The sequence below is a fragment of the Vespa velutina genome, chromosome 3 (assembly GCF_912470025.1).
Source record: "Vespa velutina chromosome 3, iVesVel2.1, whole genome shotgun sequence".
Taxonomy (NCBI): Eukaryota; Metazoa; Arthropoda; class Insecta; order Hymenoptera; family Vespidae; genus Vespa; species Vespa velutina.
Window position 1 is genome coordinate 10148069 of NC_062190.1, and position 20799 is coordinate 10168867.

Below are 20799 nucleotides of genomic sequence, written 5' to 3' on the forward strand. Positions count from 1 at the left end.
AGAAAAATGCTAAAGAACGAAAGTAGATATATCTTTAATATTTATAAATTAAAATCACCATTGAGAGATGCGAATTTGCTGGAAACCGATGCGTGGCGTTATAACCGTCCCTTTAAATCTATAGCCTGTCATACGTTTAGCAATGCAGATAGAAACGATCGATCTTTTTTAATCGAAAAATCCCTTTTCGCCTTCCGAACTACCTGACGTCGTGAGAGCTCTTCCGACATCGATCAACACGACACTAAACGCATTTATAAGATGCATGCTTCTCGCAAACGTGTCGCGCTTTAATGGAACGGCAAGCCAACTCATTTGCGTATCTCTATTTTCTCGCTTTAAGAGACGATTTTATCGTAGGTTAATTAATTACATGGCAACTGAAAATAAATAATAGAATAGTACAGAAAGGTACAGAGACAAAGAGAGAGAGAGAGAGAGGGAGAGAGAGAGAGGAAAGTATAATAAAGTTTAAACGAAATTGAAGAGAATAAAATTGCACGGAATTGGAAGGTAGATATAAGTAAAAGAGAAAAAGGCAATTACGATTTCGTTGGATTATTTCTGGCAATTGGCCTATCTAAAGATCATAATAAATTTGAAGCAAAACGCGCCTATACTTCTTCGGATATAAAGTACGGGATTTTTCTTGGTTTTTTAATTTTTTTTTTTTTTTTATTTTTTTCTTCTTTTTTTCTTTTCTTCTTTTCTTCTAGATGCAACGCGACGATAAGTCGTCTGGGCAAGGAGCCAAAGGATCGCGTACAAGTCGACTGAATTTATCACGAATGCTTCGTTCGTTTCTCGCTACGTTGGATAATACTACTCGTCGTCGAACTTTGCGTGATATCCTCAAGTAGTACGAACATAATGTTGAGAAAAAAAGAAATATGTGTGTGTGTTGTGTGTGCGGAATGTATAAGATTTGGATCGACGATCTCTTTTCAATGGCCTTAATCGTCCATCCTAGTTTAATTTCCTTCCATACTTTTTTTTAACGAGATCATGGTCGTTCCTCTTTCTCTCTTGATCATTAAGAGACTCTTCGTTGCAGCAATTCATTGATCTCTCTTTCTCTTCACGGTAGCGTGTGAAAAGAAACGAAAAGAAAAGAAAAGGTAGTAAAAAAGAGGAGGCTTGAATTTCGAACGTTTCTACGGCTCCCATTTTTCTTTTATTTCCTTCTTGGCATCGTTTTCTTGATTTAATGAACGCGAAGTCCATTCTCCTATTCGACCCTCCAAAAAGTCTCCACGAATCTTCTTCTTAACTCGCTCTCTCTCTCTCTCTCTCTCTCTCCTCTCTCTCGCTCGCTTTATTATAAACTCTTTTGTATAGCGCAATTTAAAAGTTTACCATCTAGTTCACCTTACCAAGCAAAACTTTTTTCAATGTATTAAAGTTCGAACCTGATGAAAGAAGAAATCAATGAACACGAGCGTGAATTTTATCAATTCTTGAATAACACACATACACACATATATAACACGTACACATGGATACATATTTAGATAGAACCTGCTTGATAATCTAGAAAATGTATTTTCGTTATTTGACTCTGTGGTTTCGAGATGTACGCTATTCCAAGGATCGTTGCACTCTTGATTCATTTCAAGCGCCTTTGAGCATTGCGACCTTTTAAGTGCATCATTAACCATTCCCTTTTGTATCTAGAGAGTAACGTCACGCCGAATTTGCACGCGCGTCTTTTCGCATCGTAAAGCCGGCTCGATTAACATTGCAAGAGTGACTGCGAATCGTACATTACAGTCAGCGTGAAAGTGATTTCACTTGCAAATTTTTTTCTCTCTCGTGTATTTAAAATATGATTTTTTCTTTCTCTCTCTCTCTCTCTCTCTCTCTCTCTCTCTTTCTCTCTCTCTTTTTCTCTCTATCTATCTATCTTTAAATTTGATCTATCTATTTCTCTATACATCTCTCTCTCTCTCTCTCTCTCTCTCTTTTTATTCCATCTTTTCTCACGAAGAAAATTTCAACGAAGAATCGACCGTAGGAAATAGAATGCGATTAGAAGGACGTTGGGATGGTGTTTGCATGGACTCGTGCTTTTAACGCGTCCACCCACTCACTGTCAATATTACTCCTACCTAAGTCTTTCCTCACTGGCGCGCCACTTCGTCCTAGTTTCCATGAAAGTTTTCCGTGTGAAAGAGAAAGAGGCCGCGCCGTTTTCGAAACGGTAAATGAAAGGTATTGTCTTCGGGCGTGAAAGAGAAAGGGTGAGAGAGAGAAAAAGAGCGAGAGAGAGAGAGAGAGAGAGAGAGAGAGTAAAAATAAACTCTTGGACTTCTAACTTGTCCTTCGTTGATCTTCCATTGACGAACACGACCGATTCTCAACGAAAAAAGGAAGTCATGATTCATGGTAGCTTTTTTTAATTAATCGATGACGTGTACTATTTTTTATTTTTTTTTTGTTTTCTATGCAGATGTTTTATCATACCTCGATGCATTCTATGCATCTTAATATTCGATATCGGCGACGCTGATTAATGATAATTAGGATAAACGAACGTCGGATTCGTAATGAACGATTTCGTTTCTCTCTCTCTCTCTCTCTCTGTCTCTCTTCTCGCTCTCTCGCTCTTTCTATAGAACTCGCCCATCAATCGTCGAGGCCGTTGCGCGGACAGAAATTTCATTTATCGAGAAAGTTTAAATCAAACCGCCATTACTCACAAGCTGGCAACTGCGAGCTCGCATTCCGATTCACCAAAAGGCAATTGAAATTCGTTTCGTCACTGACTTTTCCGAGGCGCCCTACGCCAAATTTTTTTTCCTCTCCCTATATCTCTGCTTTCTGTCGTATTTATTTATCTATCTATCTATCTATCTATCTATATATCTATCTATCTATCTATCTGTCTGTTTGTCTGTTTGTCTGTTTGTCTGTATGTTTTTTTACATTTTTACGATTTACCTGGTTGATCGGCCATTCGTACGCGTTCGCGTCGTTAAATTTTTTAACGACATATGACAAAATATATACATAAAAAAAAAAAAAGAGAGAGAGAGAGAGAAGAAAATAAAAGCATTACAAAAACATATTAATTTTCCGATGCGAAATAAGGAGTAATAGCTGGTTATCAAAAGATCGAAAGACATTCATTTCGACTTCGAAACAATGGCTGAAGGTACCATCAATTTATATGTCGCCGAAGCCGTAAATGTAAGATCGGGGTGGAAGAAGAAAAGCATCCGCGTAGATGTCTTTCGCGAAGGTGGGAGCCAAGAGTTTCCCCATAATTTCGCGTATTTTAAGCGTTAGAAGTCTCGACAATGGCCGGCAAGATTAACAGCTTTGTTCTGCCGAATTCATTACCGAATTTAAAGGGAACAATGAACGTGTAAATCTTCGGGAGTCTCGCGTGACCGCACGTTCTCTTCTACCCTCGCGTTTATATCTCGTTCGGTGGATGCAGAAAGGGGTGGCTGTGAGAGTAAACGCATACACAGACACAATCGTTTTACTATTCTAGACGATATTGTCGTCGTCGTCGTCGTCATCGTCGTCGTCGTCGTCGAAGACCTGATCAAAAGTAATTCTCTTTGATTCGAGTGGTGCTGTCGCACAGAGTTACGATTTTTCCATCCATTTTGAGCAGGAACGGAAACGTCCGCGGTGGTACATAGTCTAGCTTCCGGTACTATCGCCCTGTGATTTATTCAACGAACCGCTTGTCGATATTTATCGTCCCAGCCGTTTCGCGGGTACGAAACATTCGGGCAGATAAATCATATTATCGTGGACAAGTGGTGGCCAGTACGTGGCTATCTGCACCGATGCCAAAATCATGAGAGCGAGCGAATGAGCGAGAGAAAGAGAGAGAGAGAGAGAGAGAGAGAGAACAAGTGCCCAGGCACGAAAATGATATTAGACTGAAATTATATTACTTAACGAATGCCATCGATTTCGATTGACATTTGGATTAGCTCGATGACTGTTCTCTCCCCGTTTATGGATTAACGAATAATAGGTACTTTACTCGAGTCGATAGCAAAAAATTCTCAATCTTATATAGGATATGAAATTCTTTGAATTTATCTACGGTGAGGAGTCACGTAAAGAATCTTTCCGATAATAAAGAAATACCACAACGAGATTGGAATACGATAATACAAAAGCATCGGAAACATACTATTCTTATCGACTATTCTCTTCCTCTTATATAGATCCCTGGAGTGCTCTGCTCCATCTTAATAATGTTATTTCTAGTAAGGAAAAGCCGTTCGATGTGAGCGTGTCATTTTCAGTAATAATAATAATAATAATAATAATAATAATAATAATAATAATAATAATAATAATAGTAATAATAATAATAGTAGTAGTAGTAGTAATAATAATAATAATAATAATAATAAAGTGATTGCGGAATCGGAAGATAGAGCTTGTGTTTACGAGGACATCTAGGTTTCGTGGCATCTGCCTGTTCGAGCTTTCGCATCGAGCTTTCGAGAGTGGTTACTGCGTGCGCGGAGCTTAACCAGTCTCTGAGTTTCGTTCCAAGTAGCGTTCCGACGAGGCAGCTTCTCAAACGAGCTCCGTATTGCTACGCTACCACGTTTCTATCCTTGCCAGAGCTCTACGTCTGTCGGCTTAAATTCTGCATTTAACGCTTAAGCGCCATCGGATACGGCAACCGCGCTCGCTCCAGGCATCGACCATAAATTTCATTTCTCATCCCTTCCATGCTTCATCCACCCACCCAACCAACCACCCTCCCTCCTTCCCTTCTAGTTCCACAGTACTATAGTTCCATGCATATTCATTTCGAACGATTATTTGTATCGATTTATCGTTCGACCGATGGCACGATGCTTATCGCAACGAGTTTCGTCCTTTTTGAGGTACAATCTCGATCCCTTCTACTATGTCTCTCTCTCTCTCTCCCTCTCCCTCTCCCTCTCCCTCTCTCTCTCTCTCTTTCTGTCTTTGTTTGTTTTCATATTCGACGTTTATGAAAAATTTCGTACTCACTGTAATTACGAGGATTAAAATGACTTTTAAAAAGGGAACGAATTTCCTACGGTATTTTCGTTTTTGAGGAAAAAAGAAACGGTTGAATGCTTTTAGAGTTAACGAACATGTTGGAAAGGGAAAAAAAAACGAAAGTAATAATTATTGGTTACTGTCGAAATAACTATCGAAGGGATCGGAACTATTGGGGAACTGGCAGAAAATAATAGCCGATGAAACGTGTAGGAATAATAATGTGCGCTCGAAATTCACGCAAAAGGGAAAAGGTATGAGGAGTGGGAGAAAACAGAGAGAAAAAGAGAGAAAGAGAGAGAGAGAGAGAGAGAGAGAGAGACGCAAGTAGAACGTTTTCACAAATACAAAAGAAAAGAAGAAAAAGATAGAGGTACGTGTCGAGTAGTATACTCTTTCAACGAGTTCGTCCCGTCAAGAGAACGAGATATCGATTTTCTTTTTGGTACGGTCATTTAAACTCGAAAAACGAAGGGGTGAAAGACGACTTTTCCTTCTCTCATTACGAAGTCTTTTATCCTTTCTGTATGTACAAGGGCGCGCGCACTCATACAATCGAACCGATTATTATCTTCCTTTTTGAAAACTTTCAAATAGATATTTCGATAGGTTGCTTTAATTAGGTGGAAGTACTTATTGGTAGGTTGCGTTATTATCGAACTTTTCGATAATATACACCGTAGCGTAATTTTGCGCAAAATTCATGTTTGGGCCGAATTAAAAGTTTGCCGTTTTTTCGCTGAGCTCGCTCTTTTTAATAAATATTCGTGCCTCGTGACTGTATAAAGAACTCGGGCATAAACATGAAGAGAGAGAGAGAGAGAGAGAGAGAGAGAGAGAGGGATGGGGAGGAGGGCGGGGGTAAGAGAGAAAGAGAGAAAGAGAATTTTAAAAACTCCCAACATAAACGCAAGCAACGCTGCTGCAAGCTAGTACTGAAGTTTTCATTTTTAAATATTGTGGGAAATAGTTGCGAGCACTTTTGTTTAAAAGAGTTGCTGAGTCTCCGCATATTTCGCATACTTTATAACGTTATCACGTGAAAGAAAGAAACGTGTGATCATATACAGTCGATGTTGGAAGACCAAAAAGAAAAAAAAAAAAAAACAAAAAAAGAAAAGCAAAAGGTAAATAAAAAGGGCCAAAAATAAAAAAAAAAAATAAAAAAAAAAAAGAGCTCCCCGAGTTTCCAGATTTTATTTCATCTTGTAATTATACTCCCAAAGCATTTTCGTTTGAACTCGTAATTTAAACTTCGAAAGGTATAATTTAAGTTATCCTAGAAGTTATATCTACGGGCCAATTAAAAAGTTCGAGCGATGTATCTGATTATTATGCACTCGTTCTGAATTCATTCTCATCGTTTTTCTCGTTACGCACTTTTAAAAACTGACGCATTGAAAATGGTACTTCGTTAAATGACGATAGATCTATCAACAAGAATTTAAAAATGATTTTAATTCAATCACTATTGGCTCGTTGATCAGAATCAACGAGAAAGAAAAGAAAAAAAGAAGGAAAAATAAATTGTCGATAAACTTACAAAAATGCGATCTCATAAAAGAAAATGAAATCGTCGCGATAAAAATAAATTTAAGATCGTACGTTTCTGCAATCAAGTCATATTTACATTTTCAAAAATGTCATTCGATATTTGTTCGTAAACGTTTTCATTTTACGCCATTTTTGCTAGTTGAATGTCAATTTAAGGATAGAAACCGGTTGAATACACGTTCCTACGAATTCGTCCGTTCAATTTCGTGCTTAGCTCGTACGTATACGATAATATAAATACGTACATACGTATGTAGATACGTAGGTACGTGGTCGCATCTATCTCTCTATAATATCAGAGTTATATTCCTCCCAACCCCCTTAGAAAATATTTCTGACGAAATTCAAAAGCTTCCACGCGTTGGCAGGCGTCGTCCGTCGTAAAACGATATCGATTCCGCACCGTCGAGCGTGAGCAATTTAAACTTGGGAAACAGAAGAGTTATGAACCGGTTTCCTATCTCGCTTTTGTGCACTGTGAAAGCGTGAAAGAACTGGCCGTTCACGTGCTATGTTAAACATTTTCGTATATTATCGAAAAAGAAAATATTTGAAACTGTGAGTAGAATAAACATCGTTTTGCGACGAGCTTTTGGAACGATACCTTTCTATTTTCGAAAGGAAGAGAATGGAGGGATAGGAGGAGGTGTTATAAAATATAGCCCATCGAAAAAGAAATCCGTCCGACCAGAAGAAAATCCAGTTTCTTTTTCGAAAATCTTGAACGTACGATCACGAATTTTCACTATTTTCTGATTCCCTTTATTCCTATATATATATATATATATTGAGAATAAGTGGAATAATCTTCAACCCTAATCCTATTTTATCATTACAGGAGGAAAAACAGATTTACATTGATCAAACAATAAGCGTCAAATTTGAAAGCGACTACGCAAAGTTCCTTACGAAAGTTCCTACTTTGCAAGTAGATACGTACTTACTTTGCTAGTACTAAGTTTCTGCTTTACAGGAAAATATATATATATATGAAACGAACTATTGTTCTAATCTTGCAATACACCGTGTCATTCAATTAATCCTCTTTTATCACACATTTACGAACACCAAAGATACCAGTGATTCTCGTTTGAGACTATTCAAGATGGAAACTCGATCGATTTTTCCCATTGAAAAGATAAATCCGTTTTGTTAGTATCACGACAGGTCAGAAACCTCATGTACAATGTGCGTGCGTTAATGCATGCGATGACCGATAACGGTTTTCTGGGAAGCATCTTCATGAACATGCGATGAAATAAGAGAGAGAGAGAGAGAGAGAGAGAGAGAGAGAGAGAGAAAGCAAGCCCGGCCGACTTCCGGTATCGCGTATGAGGACGTTTTCCGACATCCATCGAGATTCCTCTCCGACAACGTCGCCTTTAAAACAGTATATTAGACTCGAGGTTATAAATCAGGTTGGTTGGGGAGGTTGCCGGCAATGTTGTATGTTGGTTGTGGTAGTGCTTAGTAAGTAAGACAGTATGGTACATTCCCTACGTTCTACGTGTTACCTTATGCATCCTCTTATGTACCTCTTTGTATCTATATATTATTTATATTATATATATATTATATATATAGTATACATATATATTATATAATATAAAAGATGTATACTAATATGTATACATCTTTTATAGATGTTTGTATCTATATATACATACATACATATGTATACATATATATATATATATATATATATATATATATATATATATATATATATTACCCTCGTATCTCTATACGTGGAACCACATGTGTAAATGTGTACACGTACACATACTTGGCTCGCGACTTAGGTAGAATGCCAGCAGGTCGGCGTCACGAGATTCCCCGGCTTGGTTGGTACTACAATATTGCTCTTCCTTGGCTTGAGGCCAGCTCTTACCGGTTGGAAAGAGCAGGAAAGGAGAAGATGGAAGAAGCGAATAGGTTTTAGAGCAAGCAACGAGGGAAGAAAAAGAGAAGGAGAATCCCTATCTAACGGGGCGAGGGAGGGGATAAACTATCGTGGTTTTACCTAGGCATCCTTTTAATCTCTGAGCGCTACTAACCAGTCTTTTATCTTCCTCTTACTTCCTTCTCAATGTCGCGTTAAACATTATCGTCGTCTTATCCCTATCGAAATAAGAACGATGACACGTCCTTCAATTTTCGTCCTTCAATCTTCGTCTGTCAATCGCGGGATTTTCAGTCTCGAAGGCATTAGAACTGAATAACGATGATAAAAGAAGGGATTACGAGATGGTAGGGCTGATCTCAAGAACGAATTCGAAAATACGAAGATACTACTACCTACGTGTTAAGATAGATAGATAAGCGATATACATGCCGAGATATCGAAGGGTTGAACGGGAAGATCAGGAAAAGGTCTGAATATTCAAATTTCGCTGGGCTCGATTGATTTCCGACGTGGGGAAGCGCATGTAAATGGGGAGATATATATATATATATAGCTATAGATATTGGTAGGTCGATAGGTGTGAGGTATTCACGCGTGTCTGGCTTCACGTCATCGAAGAAATCAGAGATGTTATCGAATCGTCGATCGTTGTCCACATCGACCGGCTTTCAAGTACCAAGTACAATCAAGGGCTTTCATTGTGGATAACAATTGCCGTGAAAAGACTCGCTTTGTCTGTTGCTTTATCATAGCTCGCGTTTCGTTCAAATGTTCGACCTGCAATGACTCTTAAATCACTCGTCGTTTTACGAATTCCTTCCTCTTCTTCTTCTGTTTTTTTTTATTTTTGTCCTTTTTTTTTGTTTCTGTTCTTTCTTTTTCTATTTTTTTTTTAACCCCCCGTCTTCTTTTTTCTTTTCCCTAGCAAAACATTTTCGAATAGAAATAGAGAGAACGTGAATCTGGGATGAAAGTTCTGAAAATCGAGTTGCCCGCGCGAGATTTCGCGGATGTTCCTGAAGACGACGTGGGTACAATAAGAGGATTTCCGCGGAGCGTTTTCCGTAACGAAAACGAAAAAAATTCTCTCGATAGAAGAGAGGAGTACTCGTAAAATACATTTCGGACTCGTTCGTTCGCAGTTGTTGATGTTCGACCTTTCGCAAGTACCAAACGCAATAAACTACGGGAATAAGCGAGTTTCTGAAATGAACGCTGATACTTTTTCAAATACGGAATTATCGTTGATGCTTCCGGGAAATACGAGTACGTAACATTTGCTCGACCGTGCGAAAGCTTTATTAAATTCCGCGATTTCACTGAGTACTTTGAAATGTTTGAGAACAGTAATATAAATTTTCATTGTTAACAAATATTCTCTGAGCATGAACTCGTATAAATAGGATTCTCATTCACCTTTTCGTGGAAACGTACGAACGATCTCGTAAACAGCCGCGTTGAAACGGAGCAAGCCGCAAGCTATGCGCGGAACTTCTCCCTCCCCCTGCCCTTCTAAATTTTTCAGCATAAATGGGCTTAACAACGCGTCGCCCGTATTTACACTTACCGCGCCTGTACACGATGGACCAACATCGAGATAACCGCGAGTCGTTATTCGTGTCTCGTAATTTTAAAGGGAATCCGCTGAATTCACTATCCTCCTTTTAATCCTCATACCAGAAATGAAAAGGAGAAAGGTTACTTTCAGGGAAATGATTTTAATATATATATATATATATATATATATATATATATATATATATCTTTTATTTTTTTATTTTCCTTCGCTAGACGAATAGGGAGACTGTAGCGGATACGCGACGGGACAAATTGAATGTATAGTCGGTGGTACTTATTAAAAAAAAAAAAAAGAAAAAAGAAGAAGAAAAAAATGTATAAAGAGAAAGAGAGAGAGAGAGAGAGAGAAATCGAGAAAAGAAATATAGAAGGGCGGAGAATAAGAGATAGGAAAAGAAAGGAGGAAGAGCGGCTGAGGTCGTCCCCCAGGGATGGCTTTCCGAGTTAACCGATGCAGTACGTCGCACGAGAGGGGTGGCAAAGAGAGGGTGGTCTGTAGCAACCAGCTTGAAAATCGCTCGAGTGGACCGACGACCCAACTGGCCAGACTCGCGGTCGTTCATTGGACGTTATATCTCTGGTATTATATAGAGACATACATACTTATATCTACCTAGACCTATACACATAGAGAAATCTAAAAGAGAAAGAAAGAGAGAGAAAGAGAGAGAAGAGGGAATGAAGAGAGAGTGAGAGAAAGAGAGATAGAGACGCGTATACACGCGTACATGTGTGGACTACGCGACAGGATGGTCTTCTCTTGGTAGTGGGTGTTACAAGTGGGTGGGTATCGTTGTTAACGTCTCAGTGGACACGCCGTGCCGCTGTCCGTTCTAACCGATAACGTTGCCAACTCGTTAGGAACGAATGGTTGGTCGGTTGGTGCACAGGCTCGGTGCCACGGGGGTCAGAAGACAATGGAGGCAACCCCTTTCGACGCTCGTCCTTCCTCTTTCCACTCTTCTTTCCACTTCGCCTTCGACTCCCTGTGTCTCTCTCTCTCTGTCTTTCTCTCTCTTTCTCTCTCTCTCTCTCTCTCTTTGTCTCTCACCGTGGCTCTCTAGCTCTCTTTTCTCTTATCGGGCGAACCTCGATTACTTCGATACCCCGTAATTAATCTCGAGTGCTCGAAAGGCGCCTGCCAGGATTCGTTGCACCAAAAAAAAAAAATAAAAAAGAGAGGAGACTTTCTCGATAAAAGAGAAAGGAGAAAGAGAGAGAGAGAAAGAGTGAGAGAGAGAGAGAAGAGAAGAGGGAGTCGTGTGCTTGGGTTTGTTAGAGCGTATTCGAGAACTACGCGAAAGGACAATTGCCCGTACAGATGGAAGGGTCCTGGACTGACTACTTCAAGAGTAGTGACTCACAATGCCTCTCGCACGGCAGTAGCTCTTATTAAAGCGACGAGCCAACCAAGGAGCGTTTAATGATTTCTTCAAAAAGAAAAAAAAATTGTACTTGCAAAACAAACGGTAGAAAGAGAATTTTTAATTTTCTTTTCTTTCTTTTTTTTTTTTTTTCTTTTTTCTTCTTTTCTTTGTTCGATTTCACTCCGTACGTTATAGTCTTGTAAAAATGGATATGGCCCAAAAATAATTCTTATCGCGTTAAACTGATAAGCATGACGACAATTCAAATAACCCTTCTGGTATAACCTCCTGTTGAAACTTTTCCTTTGGCTTCGCGTCACCGCATAAACGACACTGCACGTGACGTTTTCGTGAGAACATTGCGAAACTTTCGCGTTACGTTCGGCAAGTCGTTCGTAGTATTAGACTTCGTGACTGTCGTCTTTGCGGAAAGAAGAAAACGATAGATCGATTGTCGTTCGACAAACGACATTCAAGAGAAACGACGGCCTTTCCATCGCTTCGACCTTCTTGTCTTCTTTTGTGGATCTCCATCGACGTTACAACGATTTTCTCCTTAGAAAATCTCACGATTTTCTTGACGTTAACGTCGGTCTCTGGCGATAACGATACCAACGTCGAGAAATCTATTCTAGGATAGATAGGAAAATTCCTTATCGTTAGAACATCGTACATACGTATATATACATACATACATTCCAACAAATATTCCAGCAAAGCGCTTTAGATTTTCGCGAGATTCGATAGAGTTACCATAGTCGTAGGATTTACATATTTAAATATTAAATGAACGCAAATAATATGCAGATCGAATGCGGTGAAATTCTTTAGAGAGAGAGAGAGAGAGAGAGAGAGAGAGAGATAAATATATAGATAGAGAGAAAGAGAGAGAGAGAGAGAGTTTGGAGGGGGTTAAAAAGAAAAAGAGGAAAAAGAGGCAAAAAGAGAGGCGTATGATGAAAATAAGGTTCCAACGATATATCACCGCAAGGGAACATACTGCACGATATGGCTGGATATATATATATATATATATATATATATATATATGTATGTATGTATATATGTATGTTTTCAAGCGAGCTACCGGTGATTTATGTTCATTCGCATTAAAAGCACGGCATAAAATCTTTGATAATTGATCGCGCCTTACGAAGCTTTGTCTTAAAGCATTCATTTGTCTCCTTCTTTCTGTCTTTCTCGTTTATACCTTACCCCAATCCAACCTCACCACACCCTAACTTCGGTGATCTCCCGCGAACGTCAAACAAGCTCTAAATCGACCTCTGCGTACGCAGTCGTTGGTCCGTAAGTAATAGATGGATGGTGCAGGATGTCAGATTTATTATCCGCGTCGATGTTTTTCCTCCGCGTTCGAACTCAGCTGTTCGAAAAATACGTGGACGCTTGGTAGGATCAGTAGAGTAGGAAAAACCGCGAGGAATAATTTTTTTTCCCCCTCCCCCTTTTCTTTTTCTTTTTCTTTGTCTTTTTTGGCTGGCACTTGTACCATCGTCTAGAAGAAATGAGACGATCGATATCCGAATAGGAAGTAAGAAGAAATGGAAGGAAGTATGGAATGTAGAAAAGAAGAAACGAAGGAGATGAGAGAACGAAAGGCAAAAGCTTCGAATGCTTTATAGACTAGTTTGGTTGGAGAGACGACAAAATGACCCTTAGCTTGATACAAAATCCTCGTAGAAACGGAAGGACGTTGTAAGTATTGTCGCCGTAGTTTGATGATGGATGAACGGTAAAGGAATGCCGTAGGGGCTCTTCTAGTCTTCGGCATTCGCCTTTCTTCCCTGTATCCCTCTCAACTTGATACTGCGGCTACGGGCTGTCTCCGTCTACGGACCCGTGTCCTTTTAAAAGTGGGCGGTTGCGGATAAACTCGAGTAATTTGTCACTTTCCCACCGTCTAGATCACGACGCACCTAAACACACCCGGTTCTTGTAAAAAGCAAATCGCTATATATATATATGTGTGTGTGTGTGTGTGTGTGTGTGTGTGCATGTATATATGTAGGTATACACACACTAAGTTACATCGAAACTGTCATTTCCCCTTTGCCGCATGCTAATTTTGAGATATGATCGTTGGTTGGTAGGGTGTGTTGAAAGAAAAGGAAAAAAAAGGAAGAAAAAAAGAAAAAAAATGAAAAGAATTTTTTAAGAAGAGAATGATGAAAATGAAACCTATCGATCAAAATATTTTGTAGGGATGTCTTTTTATAGACTTTTTTCCTGTCTATATACTTGACTATTTTCTATGTCTTTTCTCTTTATCTGACAAATAACCATTTTGTTCGTCGATTCGAATGGAACGTCAAAAAATTTATCTATCCTCTTTAAAGAACGGATAGATATCTATACGATGACCTGTCAGCTATCCCACAATTTCTGTCTATGTTACTTTCGGAGAAAATGTAGCCGTCGTAGATTTCGAAATTCTAACTGACCATATTGATCCTCGATCTTCATAGTAAACGTATGACCGATCGATGATGGACGACCGATAGAGAGGGCTATCCTCCAATGGAAAATGGATCTTTCGATTTTCTTTACGTCGTATCAGTTTCGCAATAGGGTCTACTTTTTTTTTCTTTTTACGTATTTTATCTCTTGATAAAATCCACGTGTGTCGCAATACACTCTAAAAACTAAAAACGAAATGAAAATCAGACATTATCGACGATTATCGTTCTTTCTTTTCGAGGTTTACCCAATTTCATCTATCGATTCGTTTCATTCAGTCCAATAGGACTTATGTTATCCCGCAAAATACCGAAGAATGGAAATACTGTCATTATTCTTCCTCTTATCATTTATTAGATACGAACATTTGCCAATTTCTCACGTTTACAATTCATATCTTACCGTTGAACTCTAAAATTATTCTGATCAAGCATGAAAACCAGCTATGAACATAAATGTACTTGTGTTTTTTTTTTATTCCTGAAACTCCAACCGGTCTTACGGTAGTTCGTACGTTATTACTGATTCTCAATGAAACAATGAATATATTATGGATCAGCGACGATCCATTATTTCATTAAAAAGAAAAAAGAAAAAAAAAAAAAGAAAAAAAAAGAAAGAAAGAAAACTTACGTATTTATGTACGTACTATCAATTATTAATTCCAAATTCTTCTTCATAAATATTTTAATCTTTTTTTCTTTTCAATCTCTGGATTATTATCGTGCATCCATTTTAACGAACCTATGAAACTTTCATAGCCGAGTATCAACGGTGAAAGAGCGATGTTACCATGCTGAAAATTGTTCCTTTGTTGCGGACAATCTGACCGTTGAAGGTCCCATAAAACAAACGCATGAGGTTATAAGGTCGGTCGATAACATTTATGCGTGATCTAAAGCGGTCCTTTGCTGCAAGATAACTCGCCAATTACCACCAACCGGAATTCATAAGCACCCCTGCGTGTCCAAAGTCAAGCCATTGCAGGCAATGTTAGTTTATAGCGGACTGACCAGCGGTAGTAGAGCCAAGGATAGATAGATAGATAGATAGATAGATAGAGAGAGAGAGAGAGAGAGAGAGAGAGAGAGAGAGAGAGAGAGAGAGAGAAAGAGGAAACAACAAAGAGAGAGGAGAGAGAGAGAGAGAGAGAGAGAAGTCACGTCGATGTAAGCATCGTAAAGTGTAGGACGGTGAGTTTGCCAAGCCAATGCCACGATCAAACGCTGCAATTAAGTAGGCACACCCTTGGCGTATCTCCCTTGCGGAATCTACGTTGGATAGACGCCTATACTACTAAGAGCGTTCACCTACTCGCCTAGCATGAAAATACAATCCTGAGAGCTAGCGAGAGAGCGAGAAAGAGAGAGAGAGGGAGAGAGAGAGAGAGAGAGAGCTACAAAGAGAAGGGAAGATACCTTATTCCCCCATCGAAGTTCAACGTTGATCAATATTGTTTGACGTAGTCCAGTATTATCGAAGAACAGTTTCGGAATAGTGACTAACAAGGAATAATTAGTTCGATAATTATCTCATACAACGTTTTACTTCTATTTATATATGATCGATTTCATTCAGATATAATTATATTTATCGATATTGATAGTTCCTTTAATTATACTAAATTCTTGTCTTTTAATATTACATAAATGTATATATATATGTTATTACGTTATTGGGCTTTTACGAATATCATTAAAAAAATGATTAACGTACATACGTGGAACATACATATTTATATCTAAATAATGCATAATTGCGATCATCAAATTTTATTGCGACGTCAGAGCATCGTCAAATGGGGACCGTTAATCATCGATACCTTCTATTCTTTTTAACCGAACAAGCGGCTGCTTTTCTGTAACACCCAATGCCTATGGGCTTCTTTTCTCGTGTTTTTGCAATCCCCACTCTCATTTCCCTCTTATTGTCACGACTCGCTACGTCCTCCACCAATTTGTCTTCTACGGAGAAAGATGGGTGGAGATGAAAAGAGAGAAAGGACAGACAGAAAGAGAGAGAGAGAGAGAGAGAGAGAGAGAGAGAGAGAGAAGGGGATGAGACGAAAAGAAGAATTAAAAATAAGAAGAAAAGCGTGGGAAGGCAAGGCCACGAAAGAGGACGAAAGAGGGAGAGGGAGAGGGAGAGTGAGGATGAAATGGTGGTAGTGATTTGTGAGTTAAAGTCGTTAAAGGTGGGAGGGAGGGTTGTAAGGTCGACGAAGGTTGAAAGTGGATGCAAGCAACCCCCGCGTAAGGATGGGACAGTCGTTTGTCATCGCTGAATAATCGCGAAGGACTGGATGGGCGGCTAGGACGAGGAGATGGTCGGTGAGAGAGAGTGGAAAAGGAGTAGAAAGAGAGAGAGAGAGAGAGAGAGAGAGAGAGAGAGAGAGGGATGAGAAGGTGGTTTGGAACGCTGAACGTTCAAGGCTGACGGCAACGGGGGCGTTTAAAAGTACAATGGAGACCATTTACCCTCGACTCTCTTGTAGCTGCCCTCTTCTTCCACTTCCCCTCTTTCTCTTCCACCTCTTTCCTCGTTCCTTTCCACGCGTTCCTTCTCTTTCCTATCTTCTCCTTAGCCAGGTCAGGAAAGTGCCTTGTAAGGGGCCCAGAAACCGCCCCCATTGATGTAACTACGTCTTGGTGTACGTGCGAAATGAAACTATTCCGTAGAAAATATACAAGATAAGGGACGTTAATCTTCTAAATGTACACAGAGGGTAAGCTGCATGGATATAATGCTAATGATAATAATAATAAGTCAACGAGCAAGCGAGCCACGGAAGGTGAATGGAAAAAGCGTGTACCGTGATTCTTCTTTATCAGTCGACGATTATCGCCGCGAGCGCGCGAGCACATCCTCTCACCCCTTCCATCCTCTCTTCTTACCACCAGCTACCGATCCTCCTTTACGGCTGAGCCTGAAGATAAATCGAGAGTTATGTCGATGGCTTTGGGAAACGATCGTAATTGCGAGACGGTGTTGGAGAACCTATGACGTTGGGACTATGATGTCGTTCTTGTCGAAAGTGAATTACATTGTTGAACTTAATTCGATTCTATTGTTCGTCGTTGGCTTTTTAACGTTAATTTTAATGGAAATCATTTGATATGGTGTATAACTATATGATGAACGTTCGTCGAATGTCTTTCTATATTCATCGATCTTTTAAAATTAATGTCTTATAATATACTCTGATGTGACGTGTTTTATACGATTGTCACGATAGAAGATCATAACGTAATACAAAAGATCTTATGGGAAGATCGATAAGACCTAACGATACCAGTAGACACTGTGTCGAGCCTAGACACAACGTTCGGTTTACGACATAGGTAACCACAATGCAAGGTCCGATAAAGCGAGAACGTCACGTTCCATCCGTTGTAATTACTCAAGGCGAGGTGATCATCAACATTTGCGTAGGTAGCATGGAAGCGAGACTGTCTGATTGATGCAACACATATACATAGATGCACTTTGGTTGGCTTGACAACGTCTCTGATAATGCCTATGCCTCGTGAGTGAGCATATCTACGATTCTAAGTACATTTACATGTATATATACATATATATATATAAATATATATACATACATATACATATACAGGTGTGTATGACTTTGATAATTGCATATTTGATCCGTCTTACCGGTGAATACCTTTTGAAGATTTAATATACATTTATTTTTATTTTATGTTTGTCCACCCCATTTGAATTTTCTTTTCGCTTTAATCATCGTTATTTTTAATAGTTCATCGTTAAAAGAACTTTCAGTTGCATTGTAAATCTTTCATTTCAACGGCAGAACGTTTCCCCTTTCTCTCTTCTGTCTGTTGGTTTATACCACCGGAACGTAAAAACCTTTGATAATACGTAGAATACTCGATATTAAACGAGAAATGTATGTAACATATGCATCCATGTACGTATAAATGCGGGTTGAAAATGAAACGAGAATGATATACGCTTTACAACACTAAAATTCATTCCGATGTGTATTATATGGAAACATGCTTGTTTAATTATTTTAACAAATATATCGCGACGTTAGCGTTAATCACGAAGAGAATCGATCCGTTAATTAAATTGCCGATAAAGTATTGTCAAGGATATTTCGACTATTACACCTACGTACCTATTCGTTTTCATTGGTTTTTAGTTTAACAACAAATATTGGTTAAAATCATGAACCTTATCATGTTCGTGTTCTCCCTTACGTTTGTTCGTTGACATATCGATACACGAGAGATATCTAGTTATTATTAATAAACGTATCCAGGACATATCGTCGATTTTAATTACCATATATGTTTCCACTGAAGAAATATAAATTCGTTTGACATGCTTTTTAACGATTGAAACGTAGATGATTGCCTTCTTTTTTATTTTCTTTTTTCTTTTTTTTTTTTTTTTTTTCTTTTTGTTATTTTTCTATTTATTTTTTTATTTCGCAATTCAATCCTATGAGCCATCATTGGTAATATTTACGTTATCGTAGATTCTGAATGCTATCGACCCGTCTTCCATCCCTTATTCTTCGTTCTTCTTGATACGGCCGCCTTCAGGTCGTTCGTCTCTTCCTTTCTAAAAGCTATTGCTCTCTCCACCGGAGATAATCTTGGTTGCATGACTGGAGGCTCGTCATAAAGCAGTGGCGCACGGTCATGGGGGCGAACGTTCTATCTGCCGAGTCGCACGGCTCGAGAAAGCACGTATGAAAGGGAAGAAGCGTGATTCGGTGCTCGGAAGCACATCCACCCACGCAAACCATAGAGGGAAAGGTATTTTACTCGAGCGTTCGCAATATCAGCGGGTGCTCATCCAACCTATGTCCTTTCTTCTATCTTTCAGATGCAATCTGTCCTCAATCTCTTCTTAGATTCGTGCTAGCATAAAGAAGACAATCTTACGTCTATCATAATGATTCTACGTTCTTCAATTCTACCTTGATATATCGAAATTAATGATATTCCATGAAATAAATCACGAGTAAATATACGTTACTTTTCTAACGTGTGTATGTATATATATATATATATATATATATATATATATATATATTTTATTACAATAAAATAGGTCGTATTTTTCTGTTCGATGATTCGACATTTCAAAATATGTTCTTAAATAAATAGGACAAGTTATTATTGCTTTTTTAGAATGAAGATTTTCATCCAGGAATCTATCGGCTGGTATTTACAGTTCGGCAATATCGAACTGTTTATCGGAGAATGAAAAAAAAAAAAAAGAAAAAACATTCTTTTTACTACGATGTCCCAAACAACGAATACGTAGGATATATATATATATATATATATATATATATATATATATATTTTTTTTTTTTTTATATTACGTTCGTGCTTAACAAATCACTGGAAATCTAATGGTTGCATGCAAATGGACGATAGATAATTCCAAATGTGAAAATGTATATGAGTCTCTTCTTTCTTCCATTGTATAGAAAATATAGAAAGGTCGTTCGATGGAGTTCACGTTGGGCCTAATTGGAATAGTAGCGTTTGCGTGATCATGTCTTTGTACGTATTCAACAAAAAGGAAAAACTACTCGGACATAGGGAGAATAGAGGTGGGGCTGGTCACGCGACTAACCAACTAACCAACCAACCAACCAACAAACGATCCACCCCCTTTTGGATGGATATCTTTATCTAACCTCTTAACCACATCGTTTCGTTGTCGTAGAGAACTTAGCTCAAAGGGTAAGCAATTTCTAACTTAATCGTCCGTCGAGCATTTCAAGACGTGAACTATGCAAATGAATTCAAGCACGGTCGAATAAGATGATTAATGAATTTCTCTAAACATTAAATCATTTAGCCGCGACAAATCGGTAGGTACAGTCACAAAATGACAGTAGTTACGATCGTTCTATAGTCAGACATATCGTGACTTAAGATATAAATATACTAAAAATAAGTTTCTTAATTTACCTAGATGGGCCTAATTGCTTGGACGCTTAACGATATATCGTCTAAGTGGCTTATCAACGAGCAAGCGTAAGGAAATGGTCTTAGTACCTATGTTAAACAAAGTATAATACATTTACATACGCATATGTACGTATGTATGTATGTATATACATATATACATTTTCGTAATTCAGTCGTGCTAATAATTGACCAGTGCACGATTATTATCCGATATATCGCGATAACGCTTACCTCACGACTTGGTAATCGCGTTACCATAATGACCAGACAGCGATGACGGTCAGGATCATAATTAGACGAAGGTGGTCACGGACTGTACTGTTAGGATAACGATCGACGAACGTAAGCTAGAGAAAGCCCTTTTGAATTAAACGGCATGGAAGGAAGGTTTATTAAGAGAAAAAAAAAAAGAAAGAAATTCTCTCTTTTTCTTCTTTCTCTCCCTCTCTCTCTCTCTCTCTCTCTTTCTCTCTTTTTCCAACAGGATTTCCCTGCCTCCTTTTTCCTATTCTATCGGCATAGGCGGTTGACTCTCTTTCAAGTGTAGTCCCTTTTATTGGAACGGTGCTCACTTAAATAAGCTCGGGCCTCGCGATAAGGATCGCAGGTGAAGTAAAATAAATTACATTCGTAATGCCGAATGGGCAAGTCTGTTACCCTAGCGGCTTCGTGCCGCCCACGCCATTGTGTGTTCCCTTTTCCCTGTCACCCCATCGCCAACTCGACGGAAATAGCAGCACCGGCAGCTATCCAGAAACGACGGACGACAAGGACGAAAGACGAGGACTATGAGAGATATTTTTCTTTGGTATTTTTTCATCATTTCTCCAGCCTACGGCACAGGATTTCGACAACTCTCCTCTTTATCCATGACATTCGAACGTACCAGGAAAGATTTCTATTGTATTATGTTCTGTTAATCAAATCGAATCCGATATTT

At 38.8% G+C, this 20799-nt stretch overlaps 1 protein-coding gene across 1 annotated transcript in view; it reads left to right on the plus strand.

Moving 5' to 3' along the window:
• LOC124948095 (bifunctional heparan sulfate N-deacetylase/N-sulfotransferase) overlaps nucleotides 1-20799 on the plus strand; it is a 297073-nt gene that overhangs the window by 1016 nt on the left and 275258 nt on the right. The window lies entirely within an intron of this gene.